This window comes from Nymphaea colorata, unplaced genomic scaffold, assembly GCF_008831285.2.
Source record: "Nymphaea colorata isolate Beijing-Zhang1983 unplaced genomic scaffold, ASM883128v2 scaffold0001, whole genome shotgun sequence".
In the NCBI taxonomy this organism is placed as follows: domain Eukaryota; kingdom Viridiplantae; phylum Streptophyta; class Magnoliopsida; order Nymphaeales; family Nymphaeaceae; genus Nymphaea; species Nymphaea colorata.
Genome location: NW_022204507.1, coordinates 2900385 through 2918966, shown reverse-complemented (window position 1 = coordinate 2918966; position 18582 = coordinate 2900385).

Sequence of the window (18582 nt, the reverse complement as noted above, 5' to 3'; positions counted from 1 at the left end):
AGGGCACTAGTCTACCGGTCACTACTTTTAAGAGGAAACCAGATAGGAGTTTGCGTAGGACAAAAAGTGCACTGGAGAAACGAGGTAGGATTTGGAAAATCAAGCAAGAAAATCATCCTCAACAAGTTGATTATATTTCGTATACAAATGATGCAGTTGAGACCTGCATGCAGTCCACATGTATGTAAGATGTATATGATCGCAGTCATTTTATGGAACTCCTAGTAAGTTTATTATATTATACATATTACGTATGTTTGAACTTTAAGCACATTTTGATAATCAATTTTGTGTAATTGTTACAGCGCTGCATGGATTCAATTCGTTAGTCACAACAGTAGTCAGCGCTCTCAATGTATCATACATTAAATGATTTTGTAACAGCTTTTGAAACAGGGACACAATAATGCAATAACTACACACAAACCTGGTGCAAGAATGGATACAAGAGAGTAAGATAACAATGCATCTGCCAACAAGAAGATAAAGGAACAAAGAAGAATTATACAATGACATAAAGGGTCGTGCAAATAAATTAATGTAACAGAACAACGAGAAAACAACAAGTCTACACTAACGAGAGAACGCAATAACGACGGAAAGGACTTGAATGGATATGTGAGAATGAGATAATAACGTGTCTGCTTAAAGATGGTAAGTAAACAGAGACAAATTAATTCTATAACGCAACTATAGGGTTCATTTTATGATTGCTTGTCTTACACACATACGACTAGAAGGGCCAATGCAAATGAGATAACAATGGTATGCAAAATGTTTATGGACACCAAAAATTCAAATAAATTGATGTAACAAAACAATAAGACAACAACGAGTATAGATTAACGAAAAAATGTGATAACAGTAGCAACGGTCTGAACGGATATGAAAGAATGAGATAACAAAGCCATTGCCTAAAGAACACGATAATGACGAGTCTACTATTGAGGAAAAAACTTGCGATATGTACTATCGGCTTTTGTTTCTAACACCCATTCGGCTGCATTTAATGAAGCTGACAATTATTGCAGCAGCATTAAATGAACACAGTCGATAACACACAACACACAATGTCTGAACAACATTCCTCCCTTAGCTCTATCTCAATGACTAAAAAATGGAAATGTACCATTACGATATGTATTGTCGCATGTGGGTGCATTAAATGTGGCATCATGGAAACAATTTGGATTATATTCACAAATACTTTGACATTGTATGGACTGCGAAAGTACACAACACGAATGAGATAACAGCAAGAAGGGCCTAAATGAATATGAGAGAATGAGATAACAACACGTCTGCAGGATTTGTCATACGATTGGTTATCTCACATGCACATGACAGGAAGGGCCATGTGAATGAGATAACACTGGAATGCAAGATGTATATGGATGCAAAGAATGTGACACATTAGCGTAATGAAACAATGAGGCAATGAATGTACACTAACGAAAGAATGCGATAATGACATGACGGCTCGAAACGGTTACGAGAGAATGAGATAACAACATGTCAATTTAAAGATGATAAGTAAACAAAGACAAATGTGATAAGCGTGTTTATATGATTTCTGAGTTTACAAATGCGATAAGTGCGTTTATATGATTGCTGCATTTAGAAATGTGATAAGCACATTTACAACTGCGTTAATTAAAAGAAATGGTTATGACACAAAAATTAACATAAATGTTTACAATGACAATATTATTCAAATTTCAGAATGTCTACTTATTTGAAGCAAGTTTCTAATAGATCTTCTAATGCTATTTGTAACATCAGCATGGGTGAAGCTAGGTTTCTTTTTTAATGTTGTCTCCTTTATAAACTTCATAACGAACACACCATAGTTATAGTTTTTTCTGGTTGTGGACATTTTACTAGTAAAAATTTGTATTCGTCTGACATTGGATGCCAAAGACATGTTTGAGGCAATATTTCTTCAAAAAAGCCAAAACTTATTAAGGAAATAAAAAGAAGTTATCTTAAAAATCTGTAGAGGTTAAACTGCATACCAGTCTGTAGATGTCTTCTGGAATGTGGTAGTCGTCATAGCCTATGCATGAATCGTATTATCCACACTTGTTTTTTGACATTATGAAGGACATATACACCCAATGTGCCTTCTCCACCATACAGAAGAAAATAAAACCTGAAACAAATGGGCGTTAGAGAGCAACCTGATTATGGTAAAATAATTGCAATTTAAGCACATCTTCATTGTTGGTAAAATGGGCAAACTTGTGGCGTCGTTGGTCAGCTTATCCTTCGCCATAGAGTTTGTCTTTTTTTCTTGCACGAGTCAATCTTCCTTTCTGCCATAATTTATTCTACTTGTTATGAAAAACTATGATGAAAAAATTGTTCGTGCTGATATGAGCTATCATCTGTTTTGGGCTAATGAAGTTAATTTATTTTCAAAAATTATGTAAAATGCCATGTTCTACTATAACAATAGCACTAACACTTATGTTCATGCTTGAGCAGCGATAATATTGTTCATACATTATTATCTCATCCATGAAGTAACCATATAATTGTCATATAGATATGTGTAAGAACAATATCTGCAATATCCATATCGTTTTCATATGTATTCATGTAAGAACTGTATTATCTCGTTGCTGATATATCCATATAATTTGTATATATGTTTATGTGTATTATCTCTTCTTTGAAACATCCACATGATCGTCATACCAATCTTAGATAAATGACAACATAATTGGCATGTATATCCATCCATACCAAGCTTATGCTTATGTTTGAGCATCGATAATACTGCTCAAACATACATATAGATATATGGTTTCCATATGTGGACAATCGATCAATGATAAAAATGCTTATGTCATATTTCAATCATTGAAAATCATATGATCAAATTAGATCTTAGATAAATGACAACCTAATTGACATGTATATCCATACCAAGCTTATGTTCACGTTTGAGCATTGATAGTACTGTTCAAACATATATATACACATATGGTTTCCATATATATACAATCGATCAATGATCACGGTGCTTATGACACTTTTAGATCATTGAAAATCTTATGTTCAAATTAGATCTTAGGCAAATGACCACGTAATTGACATGTATATTCATACAAAGCTTATGTTCCCGTTTGACTATTGATAGTACAACTCAAACATATATATACACATATTGTTTCCATATGTGAAGATTCGATCAATGATAACGGTGCTTATGTCACATTTCGATTATTGAAAATCATATGTTCACATTAGATGTTAGACAAATGACAACTTAACAAACATGTATATCCATATGCGCACCATCATTCGATAATAATGCTCATCCATATGATTGTCACATTAGATCTTTGAAAAATGAAAACCTATTTGGTGTTTGAACATAAAAAAAATGCATTTGGCTATACCAGTTTGTTAGAGAGGGAACAACATACAACTATCGCTTGTTGTTTCTGACACCCATTCAGCTGCATTAAGGACCGCTGTCGATAAAGCACAACACACAATGTCTGAGCAATATTTCCGGTGCACTATCGCGTGTTCATCAGCAGCACAAAAGAGGGAAACATATCACTGCGATATGTATTGTCGCATGCTGGTGCATTATCTGCCTAAACGGATACGAGAAAATGAGACAACTCGGTCTGCCTAAAGACGATAAGTTAACAACAACAAATTAATGTGATAATGCAACTACAGGATTTGTCATATGATTGCTTATTTCACATGCAATCAGTTGAGTAAGAACAACATGCGATACGTACTATTGGATCCTGTTTTTGATACCCATTTAGCTGCATTTAATGAAGCCATCACTTGTTGCAGCTACATCAAATGAACACAGTCGATAATGCACAACACACAACATTCGAGCAACATTCCTTTGCGCTATCGCGTGTTAATGAACAACACAAACATGCAAGCGTACAACTGCTTTCTGTATTGTTGCATGTGGTGCATTAAATGTGGTAAGGTCGGAACAATTTGGACTACAATCATAAATACAGGTGGGGCACCAGGTAATATCCTGTTTCATAAGGTGATGGTAATGACAAATGAGAAACGTAATTTGTTCAATGATAATATACACAGGATTATATTCATGAGCTCAACCCAAATAGAGTAGCAATATCGTAATTACTATCTCATTAACGCTATTGTTAGGAAATATGGTAGGTGGATCATTTATTTAGTTTGTCTTCTCCTCACAAATTTTGCAAGATGTAATGGTGTTAATGCAACATAGAGTTGCGAATGAAAAGCACAACATTCTCAGTCTTGCTGTCATGGTAGTTTAGTTTTTTCAAATAAATTTGTAGCTTGCATGACCTACGATATTCTTTTTGTTCTTCTATCTTGCTGTACAGAATGCACTCTGATGAAACCCCTTCGGTTATAGTTTCATGCATCCTAAAAATATGCTTCTAGACCCTTTGCTCAATGTGTTTGAAGTGGTTCTGCTTTCAACCTTGTGAGAATAGTGCCATCATTGGTTATTATACGTTCTCGACATGCAGAACAAAGCTTGTTTATACTACAATTTAATGCAAATGCATGGACTAATAATACATGATTTGTGGTTCTTGAAAGATTTTTTAAAGAGTTAGTACGAAATCAACATGATTCAGTGGCACTTTCTCCGTAGGAAGAAAGTCCGAGCCAAAACAATGGCTATGATTGTGGTGTTTTCAACATCAAATACATAGAAATAATTTGCAATGATAGCGAACCTGCTCTTTTGTAGGATAGTACACTACATCTTAGAATATAGCTACGTGATGACTTGGTGGAGTATGATACATCACGGTCTGCACTAAGAAAGCCAAACCAGACGAAGAAGAAGAAACACAAACAGATTGTGATAATAATGGCCGGAATGTTGTGCGAGAGAAGTTCATGCAATAAAACAATTGCATGATTAGTTTTGAAATACAATAAAATAAAATCATGTTCATAAGAATGTGTTACCCACTCGGACAAATTTACTAAAACAACGACACTAAATTGACTTCTTTTACGATAAAATGACACCTATTAAGAGGCAATAAGCACTCAGACAAAACTAATTGCGATAATGCAACTACAGAATTCGATATATGATACACTAAACTAAAATCGTGTTTATAAGGACACAATACCCACTCGAAAAAATAAATGCAACAACAACACTATATCGAGTGGTTTTATTGTAAGACACCTATTAAGAGGACGCGAAAAACACTTGAAAAAAGTTAATGCGACAATAGCAGTAATATGCACTTCTTTTATGATAATAAGACACCTACTAAAAGACAATAAACACTCTGACAAAACAAATTGCGGTAATGCAACTGCAGGAGTCGTTATATGGTACACTCAATTAAAATTGTGTTTATAAGGACACAATATCCACTCGAAAAAAATTAAATGCGACAATAAAAAAATGCACAAAGACACTGTATCTAGTGGTTTTACGATAACAAGGCACTTACTAAGAGAATGCGATAAACACTTAGAAAATGTGATTCATACAACAACATTAGTATGCACTTCTTTTACGATATGAAGGCACCTACTAAAAGGCGATAAGAACTCGGAATAAACAAATTGTGATAATGCAACTACAAGATTTGTCATGTGATACACTCAACTAAAATTGTGTTTATAAGGAACAATACCCACTCAAAAAAATTAAATGCGACAACGACACTATATCAAGTGATTTTGTGATAATAAGGCACTTACTGACAGAATACGATAAACACTCAAAAAAATATAATGTAGGAATTACAATCGTATGCACGTCTTTTACGATAAGTGCCTAATACAAGGTGATAAGCATTTGGACGAAACAAATTGTGACCATGTAACTGCAGGATTTAGTATACGATGCACTCAACTAAAATCGTACTTATAAGGATGCAATACACACTTGAAAAAATTAAATGCAACAAGGACAAAACATGACAACGACATTGTATGAAGTGGTTTTATGATAACAAGATGCTTACTAAGAGAATGCGATAAACACGTAGAAAAATGTAATGCAATGACAACACTGGTATGCACTTCTTTTATGATAATAACACACCTACTAAAAGGCGATCAGCAGTTGAAAGAAACAAATTGCGATAAGTAGCTGCAGGATTCATTACATGATACACCAAACTAAATTTCTGTTTATAAGGATGATATACCCACTTTAAAAAAAATAAATGAAACAACGACAATGAATCGAGTGGTTTTACCATAACAAGGCACTTACTAAGAGAATGTGTTTATCACTCAGAAAAATGTAATGTGACAATGACACTAATAGACACTTAAGAAGGCACTTACTAAAAGGCCATAAGCACTTGGATGAAACAAATTGCAATAATGCAATTGTAGGATTCATTATACAATACACTAAAATGAATTTGCATTTATAAGGATGTGATACCCACTCGAAAAATGAGACAATGACACTATATTGTGTAGTTTTACGATAACAAGGTGCTTACTAAGAGAATGTGATACCCACTCGAAAAAATGTAATACGACAATGACACTAGTATGCGCTTCTTTTAAAAGAAAGGGCACCTACTAAAAGGCAATAAACACTCAGACACAACAAATTGTGATAACGCAACTCCACGGTTCATTAAACAATACAAAAGAATTACGACAACGAAATAATAATGTGTTTAAGAAAGAATGAAATAATATTAACTTGTTATCGATCATTCTTATGAACAAAAGTATATTGTTTGTAATTAATCAAGAAAATATGATTAGAAAAAAAAAGATTATTCTCGATCAAGAAAATACGATTAGAAAAAAGAGATTATCCTCGATCATGCCATGAACAAGACCTTCTTCAACTTAGAAATTTTTTGAGTCGACTCGAAACATGATCAACCAGCGACTTTATTCCACTCCTTAACATTGAATTAATTTCAAGATTTTGATACCGCAATTCTCGTTTCATTTCTATCGAGAATTTTAATTTCAAACTTCTGACTTGGTGGACACCCTTGCGGTCTATATGTATAAAACACGCCACCTCTATAACGTTAAACTTAAAAAAATAATAATAATTTTCCTAGACTAGCTGTGATGAGTACGTTTCCATGCCATTAAATGTGAAAGGGCGCACACTCCTCAAAAAAATTAAGTACCGCACATCTCATGCCCTCTCTCCTGCACTCTCCCTCCTCTCCCTACCGCCCTCTCCCCTACACTCTTTCTCTACCTACTGCCCTTTCTCCTTGCCGGTGCAGCATGGGTGCGACCTCTTGAACAGGTGCGGTTTGGGTGCGAATCTTGGTCGCACCCGCAACCGCACCAGCACCCGCATCGCGTCGACAAGGGTGCGGGTCCATTTATGCTGCACCCTGGTGACAGAGGATATTGATGATGCTGTTTTGGTTGGTGATCCAAGTTGGGAGGGCACATCTAAACAGTTTTCACGTACTCGAGAATGAACTATGACCCAATATTGATCATGGTACCCTGGTGCAAACCCCTCGCTGTCGTAAGCAATGACAACTTCACCACCATGGTGCTAGTTACGGAGCTCTATCGGAAACAAAAGTTGTCAGTTAACTCCAACCCTAAAAGCACTTTTGTTCCTTAATATCTTGTAGAAATGGGGTGGTTGCAGAATCAACTGGTCAAGACCACACTACAAGAGGACTTGGCTTCTGTGATGCATTTCTATTTCGTTCATGCAGAACAACCATAGGTCTACACAAAAATTGAAAAGCTTTCCCAATAATCTAATCAGTGGCATCTTCACCAATGTGTTGTCTAAATAGCTCCTACAAATAAAAATGAAATAATCATCAACACACAAGTATCCCAGCATTAGTATAAAACACTATTTGCTATACCTACCTGGGCCATTTGCACATTCAATATGATTAACCTAGATGTCTCTGCATCGTTGTAATCTCTGGGACTGATACCTCTCGACCATGCATGCAATGGATGAGCATTTGGAAACGGAAGCTCGACAGTGGGTCTAATAGAAGGTACATACTCTCACATCTAGAACTATCAACAGAACACAGATACAAACATTACAAGATGATAGATAATCATCTAAAACATAAATTTGCATCATGAAGATACTAACTATACCTGCAGCAACAACTAGCGTCCTCGAACGGATGTAACCCCAGCCTTAAAGTATTTCAACTGGATATACCAATGCACTAGCACAACTGCCCCTCATGCGGAGCAGTGAATGTCATCTACATCTTCCAAAAATTGGACGTTACCACCAACTTATTCTTCAGCCTGAATTGTCACTAAATAGACAAAAGCCACATAAATATACAAAAAGGATCTCAATGCTTGCTGCCATTTATTCTGTAGCTCTTAAACAATTAATGGCATCGACTTTCCCCCAAAGGCCACAACCTTCTTTAACTCCAAATTTGTCATCCCTAGAAGGTCGTTGCTCTTACCTATCAAGCTGTACCTAGACGTTCCAACAACAGGTCTTCTGTGACATCTCAAATTGAACAGCCTAGCAATGTCTTCTAGGGTGATCGTCATCTCAAATCCATCAAATACAAATGTGTTTGTCTAACAATCTCACTTGTGTGCCTGGGCATACATGGGCCCCTATTGGAGTTCCATTGCACCACGAGAAAGCAGCTGCAGGAATTGCATTCTCACCAATCTCTGCTTTTAGAAGTCCGATAGAATTCATACCAATCAACGACCGAACATCATTGGCAGCGGCCACATTTATGCAACTGAAATACTAGTGTCAAAGACATGACCTGCATAGAAAATTTAATTACAAATGCTTAAAAAATAAATGACATAGATTACTTACATCGATGTCACACAATCACCTCCTTTTCTTTTCAACACTCTCCACCACCTCTAATTTTTGGTGTAGGTATAGTCTACACATCTAACACTAATTTTTCTGCCCCTGCATTCTCCACCTCCAGGAGTCTGTCCCCTTCCGCCGCCTTCTTCCATTGAAATCCAATCTCCCCTCCTTTCTTTGTCTTGGCAGCCTGTCCAATCGTTTTTGCCACCTCCACCTCCTCCTGCTCAGGCTCCTTCTGCTGCAAATGCTCAAAGCATTATGGAAAAGCTTCGACCAATAAACTTCCTTTAACTTTTTCATGTAGGGCCATTTCGCATCATTACTACAGTCCACCTCGGGCACAATCTTTTCGAAAAAGCCATTTTGGTGCAACGAAGGGTATTTTTGAAGAGCAACTTCTTTACGTATGGGCTACATGATCATTCTTGCAGTTAAACGTGAGGCATTAGTGTCTATTGAGTGCACCAACCGATCCACCTTCAACCGAGCTTGACATCAAATCGGGTTCCTAGTTAATGTTTGAGACAAGTTGTTAATGGGATAATTTTTCTGAGATAATAAAATTTTCATGAGATAATGATATAAGAGGGACCCAAAAAAAAGTTCTTTGTTACTGGTTAAAGGGGTATATTATGTGATAATGAGATAATGTTATAGGAAGAACAAAATCAGAACTGTTGTTTACTGCTTGATGTCCTATATTGTGAGAAAATGAGGTAATGCCATGAGAGGAACAAAAAAATGAACATGTTTTTTAATGGCTGAAAGGTGTATATTGGTCATAACGACATGCATATACAAACTGACAAATATTACCTTTATTGAATCTTCTTTTTGTTGTTTCCATTTTAATACCTGCAAAAGCTCTTTTTGTGTTAATCATCGGCATTTTTGCCATACTTAAACTGGTAAACAAAATTACATACACGGGCACGGTTTACATATAACCAGCTTCAGAAATGACGACCTTGCTGCTGCTCCAAGGCCCACTGGGGCTGTTCACTACCATTAGTGTTCATGTTCCCGTTGTGGCTGCTGGAAGCACCAAGGTTGGATGTCCCACCATCTTGATCAAGTGGGTGGTGAGTGAGGCTTGTCAGTCCATTACCGCTGAGGCCAGTATGAGTATGTTGTGCTTCGCCACCTGAACATCAAGGACATCATTTCCTCCCAAGGCAGTTGGATGACCAATATTTTTAATTATTATCAATGATGGTTTGAATATGGCGAGAGCCTCCCAACCTCTCAAAAGTCGATTCTGGCACTAAAGCTGTCACAACAAAGTCTCAACAGGACGTGCACAATGAACAGGAACAGCCACTCCATCGCTGAAGGACCTGCCACCAGACTGGTAACTCCAGCTCGCTGTATCCATGGAAAAATGATTTGCTCTTTGATCCGTGGCCCAATAGCACTCTAAAATAAGCTTGGAAACCGAAGCTGGTTGCATGAAAAAAAAACCCAGCATGGTGAACCAAAATATTAACGCACGAAGCTATGGTGTGAAGATGGACAGCAAGTTTCGTATGCTGTCCCAGTGTATGTAATGAACTTACGGGATGAAGATCCTACTAGCACTATGCACATTTAGTTTCATGCCCAAACAATGCATATGTATGTGCGTGAAACAACAAATAAGTATGAAATAACTAATAAATATGAGATAATGCTTATAAGATAACAAAAGATTTATGAGATAATGAGATAACATATGGATGGATGTATGAGATAGTGCTAAAACACAAGTATAAGATAATGTTTATGAAATAACAAAAGATTTATGAGATAACAGACAAATACATGAGATAACATTAAACATAAATATGTGATACTGTTTATGAAATAATAAAACATTATGAAATAATAAGATAATTGATGGATGTATGAGATAACACTAATTATAAGTACGAGATATTGTTTATGAGATAATAAAATATTGATGAGATAGTGAGATAAAGCTATGAGTGGGACAAAAAAACTAAAACATCTTTTTACTGCTTAACATGGTATATTGGACCTGATGATATGCATATACAAACTCACAAATTTTATTTTTATCGAATCTCCAAATCTTCTTATTATGGTTTCCTTTTTTGTGCATAAAAAAAGATTCTTTTTTATTAATCATTATCATTTTTATATAATTATTAAAATGGTGCATAAAATTTTATGCACAGAGAACGTATATAACTAGCTTTCAGTGAAGATGGACTGCCCCCATCACCTTTTTAATTACTTTGATAACTAGGCCACTCTTGGCTTGTTTTAAAGGAAACCTTTTCTATCTGGATAAAAAACCAATGAAAAAGTTCTAAAACTGACAATTTTCATTTTAAAAGTTCTTTATAATGATATCACAGTTCGACCTTCTAATGAAAATTTAGGTTTGTCTCATCCAGCAACCTTGCTTGCTCTGTGTTACCTTTAACGGTACCTACATGCTCAAACGACTGCACCATCGTGGAAGTTTCTTCAGCCTCCTTAATGCACAAGCTACCTATATAAAATTTCACTTGTTGTCAGATCATACATGTCGTTCTTGTGTATGAAATTTCATGTGTCATTTTAATAATGACAAAAAATGCCGATGATTAACAAAAAAATGACTTTTTGCAAGGAAAAGAAAAAGAAAAATACAAAAAAAAAAGATTTGGAGATTTGATAAAGGTAAAATTTGCCAACCTATATATGCATATAGCTATAACCAAAATACTCCTTTAAGCAATAAATGTTGAGTGTTATCTCATTATCTCATAAATATTTTATTATCTCATAAACAATATATCATACTTATATTTAGCATTATCTCATACATCCGTTCGCCATCTCATTATTTTATAAATATTTTCTTATCCCATATTCATAAACATTATTTCATACCTATTTTTAGCGTTATCTCATATATTCGTCTGTTATCTCATTATCTCATAAATCTTTTTGTTATGTCATAAACAATATCTCATACTTATATTTAAGTATTATCTCTTACATTTGTCTGTCCATTATCTCATAAATCTTTTGTTATCTCGTAAATGGGATGACATACAAAACTCGCTCCCATTGCTAGGTACATACATGATCAGGCCGAGCTTGAGTAATGTGAAGCTTGGGTCATGCTCCAGTTGATTAACCCGACTCCCAAGAGCCATTTATTAAATAATATTTTCCACTTTAAGGTTAAAACATGTGGACCCAAACTATGTCCATACATTTTAATAAATTGATTCTACGTAGAAATCAATTTTCAATATTTACAGGATTTTTTTTTCTTCCAAATTTAGTGAAACATGTCAATCATACCGAGAAAGTATGGAAAAAAATTTCTAGTGATTCATTGGTTGATTTTTTGCAATTAAAAAGTCCATGTTAAGTAAATAGAAAGTTTAAACATATCTAACTTAATTCGAAATTAAAACTTTGAGAACTACCACTAACCTTTTACATAGACGCAATTGAAAGGAAAATCAAAGTAGTGCTTGAACCATCTTTTTCATGGTCTTCTAGAATTTCGTTTAGACAAAGTCCGTGACAACATTAATAAAAAAGAATCAGTAAATTATTTTTAGTTACAAAAGATTTACATACAAATCTACAGAACAAAGTCGCGCATATTGCTGATTACTTGTAAATATTAAACCATATATTAGATAAAATATAAATTTTGGGCTTAAATGTATAATTTCGAAATTGATATTGTTTTTTCATTTATAAATTTAAAAAATGTAATCTTAGGATAAAAAAGCTAATAATGCCACTGATTTTTTTATTAAAAAAAGTGCACATTGCCAAAATATTTCTATTTTAAGTCTTTAAAAAATTTCATTCGTTTTGTCATAAATTCAAGGCATTTTACAGTTGTCAGATATGAGCATGAATGCAAACGTTTTATGATTTAACATCCAATTTATCATATGCAACGTTGGTTGATAGTTTTCCACACCCCTCCTCCTTCATGTGGACTCCTTATTTATCTTTTTTACCCTCCTGACTTTTATTGCTTAGATCTATCCCTCTCTCGCACACATGGGAGATGAGCCCAACCTTTACCAAATTTGCCTTAGGATTCAAAATAGGATTTGGATTTTATGTTTTAAAACTCAAGTAAGATCCGGTGTGTGTGGGTGTGTGGGTGTACATATATATATATATATATATATATATATACACACAACAGTTATATGTGCCAGAAACTTCCCTTTTTTACTAATTTTATGGAGATAGAGAAAGAGAGAGAGAGAACACATAAAAAAACAACAGTTGTATATATATAAATATGATTTGTGGATTTTTTCATCCATGTTTGAATGGACAAAGCTTTTTGCTTCTCACAGCCAATGTGCCTTGCATTGGGCAGTGTGTTTAATAACACCCACAACCGATGCAATGCATCAAATGGCTGTTATTAGATGGACCTCAAGATGGCTGGAGGATGTCAACTATATATATATATATATATATATATATATACATATATTCGACCTCTTACAACACACTACTTGATGCAAAGTTAGAAAACACCTCCCACAAAAGTGAGAAAAAAAATCAAGGTAATTTTTGTGGAGCAAAGAGAATTGATCACCTTTCCCCTGTATCGGGTCGCTTATATTAAGCCTCATTGCTTGGACACCTTTGGAACAGTAGTTCAATAACAACGCGACGTACCAACTCATCAGGCACGGTCAGCCATGAGCTGGAGGATGATTGCATTCGTTAAGGGCTGTGCTCCATTCTCTATCTTCAATCATGATCGGAGAAACTGGATTGCATTTTTGCATCATGCCTACGAAGAAGAAAAAGGAAGAATTCAGCATCATGCGTTGCAGCAGCATTCTAGTAGTGCATTAACTAAGAAGAAAAGAGAGAGGCATGCAGGTAAGAAGGATAAGACCCTGCAATAACAGTTGCTGGGGCCGGGGCAGAGGGAGGTGTGGGCATAGTGTGGGGAATTGCCCACACAGGCCCTCAAAAAATGGTTATTTTTATATTCAAATTTCATGGCTGTTTTTTGAACTTACATACAAGTGTCCCTTCTAAAATTATATAACTAAAAACCCTTTGTTGACATTATCTAGCTTCTGCCCTGAGCTGGGGTTCCGTTTAGCTACTTAGATAAGAAATGAAAACCAGACCCATTAAAATTAATTATCAACATATTTTTTGGCAGTAAAGGGTGACTTGGTGAGAAACATACATTAAATTAGTAAATTTTTTTACTTATATAATGTTTTCTAATAATAAAAAACAAACGGCTTTTAAAATATCAAAACTTTAATAGAAGAAAAAATATATATATATTTCTTACAGAATGACTTGCGGTAAAGAATGATTTATAGTAAACTAATGTTTATGAATACATTACAACAACATTTTATTTATAACACATTTTAACACAAATTTAAAAGGTCGGGTATTTATTCCTTACCCTAATGGTCTCATATCTACCACACACACACATGTACAATGTTTTGATATAATGACTATTATATATAATGTTTATTTGTTCCTGACATTTTTTACCTTTTTATCTAAATGTTTTTTTTTAAATGAAGGATTTCTCAAGGGAAACAGAAATGGGGGTTGAAAACATTCACAAGCCAATATTGTTGCCAATGAAGGTGATGATGGATATGAAAATGAAAAAATGCAAAGAAAATGAACTCAATGCTCTCACCACTATTGCGGCAGTCACCTCCAATTTTAACTCAGGAAATAAGGGATGGAAGTAGTCAATTGGAGTTTAACACTAATTAAGTGTGATAGCATTTAACTCTTGAACCTTGAATAATAAGGGATTCAGCTTTGAGATACATTGCGACATTGACTGTTTGAAATTTGATTTTTTGCGTACCGTAATTGGTTGTCCTATTTTTGCAGAAAAGTTCAAGGGCATGGAGCACAGGTGTTTTTCAAAACAGATTTTAGTGAGGAGGACTTTGGCGAGTGAGCAGTATGACTGAACAAAAGCCAAAGATGCTGGGTCATGGTATACATTTTTTGTGGGGTAGATCCACCTACGCGTCATGACTTGCTTCCAGCAGGTCAATGACTAGGAAATCATATATTGAGAGGAAAAGTTCCACTGGTTTTGTTGTTGACACTTTTTAATTTATATATTTATAAACTTAATGGTTTGCCGGACCAGGTTAGGCATTGCAGATCAAAACCTAGGGCTTCAACTGTTCTTTGTCATACGTATCAGCTGTCGGTTTTAGACAGTGGATGGTTTACTTACTACCCGGTACAAAAGGAATTCAGCCACTGGCATACGAGTGCAGGGTCTGACCAAGTAATCAAATACTCGCTGGACCTGTTAAATTTTTGGCTCATGGCCAGTTTTCCAAATATTCTCTTTCCTTAAGAGTTACGAATATATATACAAATAAACAAATAGTTGAATGGGCCAATATGAAAATAAAGAAAAATTGTTGGGCTGGTATATAACTGCCAAACCAACCTATCACTGTACTGCCCTATGTTCCGTACATAAGAAATTACAAATAGCCACTAAACTTTTTGCTAAATTAAAAATAACAGTTCAACTTTTAAGGTTCAACAAGTAGTAGGCACAGACTTCTGAAGGAAATTCATAAAGAGCTACCTCAGGAGGAAAAATCAATAAAGCGATTTGAATAATTTATAAAACTACTCATCATTCAAAATTATTTCCAAAAGAAGAGGGAAAAAATATATTGTTTAGATTAAAAAGGTGAATGTTCGATCAACTTTAATGCTTTTTATGCAGAAGTCACTCCGTGGCAATTTGTCTCAAAAGTTGAGTACATGTTTGTCAAGCTGTAAATGTTGAGCGGCAATTTATTATTTGCCCAGAAGTGATCTAAACCTTCCATAATTTTTTCAGACCTTGGAGAAATTTTGTTCAGAAATAACCTTGGCAGGTTTAACCTATGGGGGTGTTCGCAAATTATTTGTATGTGAAGTAGACACCTGCAACTTTGAGGATGCCCCTTTGAAAACAATGCAAGTGTTAATTGAGAGACCTTTTGTCTTGGTACCCAAGAACAAAGAGGAGAAAAGTCTGAATTCAAAGCAGTGGTAGTCAATCTAAGCAACTAAGCGGCACAACACACAAAACCTGTCATTCTCTGCAAAGCAATTCTCGCTTCTAAACGGGGGTGAGCATCATGTGAAGGCGTGCCACTGTTGGCACACCCACTGAAGTCCGTCCGGGCCATTATTTGCAGGCTGGGCTATGCCAGCTTCAAATCGGATCTCGAGTGAACATTATGTTCGGCATATACCTGCTCCTTTTAACTTTGCAACGTCTCATTTGAACTGAACTATACACCCTAGCTGGGTATAGGTGTATCATATTTCAAACTGCACTTAGACACATGAAAACAAAATTAACATGAATTTGCATTTTTTAAAGTAAAAGATATGTGCCAATTGCCAAGGCATATGAATATGACAAAGCTTTAAGTTCAATTGGGTTCCCAGTACCAGCCCCAGCCCAACCTATCGTTGCATCCACTCTAATTTGTCCCTGAGGCCTAATCAATTGTGGTCTCTCAGTAAGTAAAATGGAGATAGACACACCCAAGCCGCTACGGCAGGTCAAAAGCGACCACCATATGCTCGCCATTATTTTTTAATATTCTCGTCCGTAGGTAAGGCCAGGCTTCGGTCAGGCCGGACCCTGCCGGACAAGAAGTTGGGATCGGGTTAGACCACATCACTTGACTGCAGCCTTGGCTTGACCCAATTGCCTACAACTCAGGCCAGAAACCCATCCTCACTCGATTAGAAAGAAAAAATAAATTTTTAATATAGTTTAATATATTAATATAATTAAACATAACAAAATATGTAATGATATCTATATTTGAATATATAATATTAAAAAATAAGTTATTGGAATGAGTCAAACAGGGTACTGGATATCTTTAAGACCCTGCCCTGGCCCCTATCCAGGGATGGCATGGCCTAACCTAGACATGGACGGCCTGGCATGGCGAGGCCATGGAAGGCATCTACATAGTCTCAAGGAAGCAACAGCAACAACCAGAGGCCATAGCTCGGCAATAACAAGCAATCAGAAATTTATGATAGTCCAGAGGTCTTTGGTGTTTTTCCCATACACGATGAGCGATCACCCACAACGCCTATATAGGGAACACTGTCGGTTGGAGGACACCAGCCCCTCAACTTGTGGCCACTACGAAAGGGAAGGTTGTGTCAGTTGGTAGCATCAGATGGCATGAATTTGAATGTGGTGCCTTGGAGGGAACAGATTTGGTTAGGTGGCAGCCAAGCAGTAGTGCCAGCCGTGCCAAGCAGTTGCAGGCTATGGGAACAGATGTCAGATAATAGCCTCATGACCAGGTAGTCTACGGGCAGCAATGCTCGTGGCTAATCACTGGCCGGTGTGGGGGAGTGGTTCCTGGACAAGCAGTGGTCGGGCGGTTTGAGCCCACAACTACATTTTAATCTGGGCCAAATATTGTTACCATGTTGGTTTTGAATTCAAATAATGTAATAGCTATGGCTGGATACTTAAACCAACCAAAGAAGTGTAGAGAGAAGGCACATGTAATTGCTTTGACAATCTTACAAGTTTTTTTTATGAGAAAAGACTAAGCTTTCGAGTTGAGGCAAAGCTGGTTGTCCATTGATCCTTTGAGTTTTCATATGGGTGGTGATTTGGCTGGTAAGTCTATGCGACAGACTTACGTTGTGTAGGTTGATAAGAATTGGTATCAAAGACAAGTTGTAATGACGACTAATGGAGCTGAGACTCGAAAGTTGAGACTCTCTCCCTTGGAGGAATCTATTGGCTCGCTGACAACTCAAGTGAGCATCTGACCCTTCCTGAGAATCAGATAAAGAAACTTGCTGCTCGGTCGGATGGTCTCATTTAAGACCTTCGCAACTAGCTTGGGCAAACCAGATTAGTCTGGTAGCAATAATTTGTTGTTGTGTGCCATGTGCTGGGAGCGGCCACATGGGAGACGTCAAAGATAAAGATACCAGAGCCTAAAGTTTTCTATGGTGCCCGTTGCTTGAAGGACCTTGAGAAATATCTTTGGGACATCGAGCAGTACTTCAAAGCTGTTCATACCAAAAAGGATGATAAAGTCATTGTCGTGGCCATGTATTTGCACAGTAGTGCCAAATTGTGGTGGGAGACGAAGCTGGAAGAGGATAGTCACACAGGTAAGGTGCCTATCTCTACTTGGGCCAAAATGAAGCACGAACTTAGGTATCAATTTTTGCCTTTGAATGTTGCATGGATTGCTCGAGAAGGTCTACAACAGCTTAAGCAGGCTGGGACCATTCGGGATTATGTCAAGGCATTTTCTTCATTAATGCTTGACATAAAGAACATGGCAGAAGAAAACAAGCTATTTTACTTTATGAGTGGTCTTCAGTCATGGGCTCAAACTGAAATTTGTCGGCCAGAAGTAAAAGAATTGCATTCTGCTTTACCAATAGTCAATCGTCTCTTAGATTTTTGTGTGCAGTTTAGTGACGAAACATCTAAGAATCAGCCATAAAAGCGGTACAAGTCGGCCAAAGCAAAATACGGTGGTAAGAAGAAGGAGGGCCTAAGAGACATACCCTACAAATCTTCAAACTATTCCGGGTGCTTCATTTGCAATGGCCTTCACCATGCGCAAAATTGTCCTCACAGGAATCACATGAATGCGGTCGTCCAGGAGCCCGATGATGAGTCAAGAGCACTGACCATTGGACCTCCGAAATGCATGAACCCTCTTCGACGGTGAACACTCTGTGACAGTCTCTTGAGA